The sequence below is a fragment of the Bidens hawaiensis genome, unplaced genomic scaffold (assembly GCF_021521415.1).
Source record: "Bidens hawaiensis isolate Kalapana, Puna unplaced genomic scaffold, B.hawaiensis_p1.1 tig00024643_1, whole genome shotgun sequence".
Lineage (NCBI taxonomy): Eukaryota > Viridiplantae > Streptophyta > Magnoliopsida > Asterales > Asteraceae > Bidens > Bidens hawaiensis.
The window spans coordinates 224,027-225,751 of record NW_027493900.1 but is presented as its reverse complement, the minus strand read 5'-3'; the positions used below and the strand labels follow the sequence as shown (position 1 = coordinate 225,751).

The 1,725-nt window shown below is 38.3% G+C and overlaps 1 pseudogene; it reads left to right on the top strand.

Moving 5' to 3' along the window:
• Nucleotides 1-377: 377 nt before the first annotated feature.
• Nucleotides 378-1,241, top strand: LOC143569745 (ethylene-responsive transcription factor 1A pseudogene; annotated as a pseudogene).
• Nucleotides 1,242-1,725: the final 484 nt, after the last annotated feature.

Here is a 1,725-nt window from a genome sequence, read left to right as displayed (position 1 = left end):
ATCATGAACAATATTTTCGTACTTGATATTTTAAAGTTAAAATTTGGTTCAATTATGCAAATTAAAATTCCATTTGCATGGTAGTACAACCAAATTAAACAAACTCACAAAGTATAACCTCAGTCCAAAGTGTAAACGTAAGTATGGCTTAAGCATCAAGCCACATCCCAAAAGGAACCAACTAGAAGACTATAAGCAATGACGTCACCAACAATGCAAGTTGCAACAACATAAATTCACGTGCGTAAAAACCCACTGCATTTAATGTCTTTCCGAGAAACTACCATTTTCCTCATGTCAAACAAAGTTGGAAAATACAAATCATTTATATTTAACCTGTAATACTTTTCTATCATCATTTATTGACCGTATATCAGGTGCATGAACCTTCCCAAATCCCACACACCTATATATATATCATTTCACCCTTCACACATATTTCACAATTAATATAACCGATTATTATTACTGATAATTGCTAAAAACATGATGGCAAATAATGGGTTTGATTCCGATTTTGCCCTTCTGGAGTCAATCAGCCGGTATTTACTAGACGAATCCACCATCAACTCCGGCGACGGCTTCCCGCTGATGTACTGCCGGAGCAATAATAATATATTCCCATGCTTATCAGACACATGGGGCGAGTTACCATTAAAAACCAACGATTCCGATGACATGTTAATCGCCAGGTTTCTTCACGAAGCGTTGGATTTTCAAACTGAAACCCCATCTTCTCCGGCGCCGGAAAAGTTTGTAACAGTAAAACCCGAGCCGGAGAGTGTAAATTTTGCGGCGGAACCGGCGACCCAGATGAGGGGTAAGCATTACCGAGGCGTACGGCGGCGGCCGTGGGGTAAATTTGCGGCGGAGATAAGGGATCCGGCGAAGAATGGGGCGCGTGTGTGGTTGGGTACGTTTGAGACGGCGGAGGATGCGGCGGTGGCGTATGATAGGGCAGCGTATAGGATGCGTGGGGCACGTGCGTTGTTGAATTTTCCGTTGAGGATTATTTCCGGTGAGCCGGAGCCGGTACGAGTGAGGTCAAAGCGGAGGTCAACGTCGCCGGAGAGTTCGAGTTCGTCAGAGGATAGACCGACGACGAAGAGGAAAGTAGTGGAAGGACAGTGACTGACTGTTAATTTTGTCACATTTTTCTTTTATTTTTTTATTTTATTGTGTAATGGATGTTTTTTGTGCATAAATGGAAATATTATTAGTTTATTTTCGATGTTTTTTTATATTTATTTTTATTAATTTTTTTTTCGACCAACTCACATATTTGAAGAACTATTCTTAAATATGTGTCTTTATGTCTGTTATGATACTTATTACATACTTATTACTTAAGCATAACACGTTACTAAACTAGTCTATCCGGTTGAATATTATAACAGGACTGGGTTTTTTATCCGAATTTTTAATATCTCTCTTGTATAATCTAAGTTATTGAAGACGTTGATGTACTATGTTTTTAATCTTTTTATATCTTTGAAGTCTGCAAGTCTAAGTTAATAAAGTAGTACTAATTTTTTTCGGTCTGATTTCATTTCATATTTTTATTCATTAATCGATATAAAACATCTGAACGATTTACAATGAAGTGGCAGGTAAACGGGCAGCAAGCTGTACCGCAACTCCCGTTTGGATATCAAACTCAATCCTATAAAAAACAAAGTTTCGGTTCTTATAGGCCGATACGTTATTATACACGACTTTCTGAAC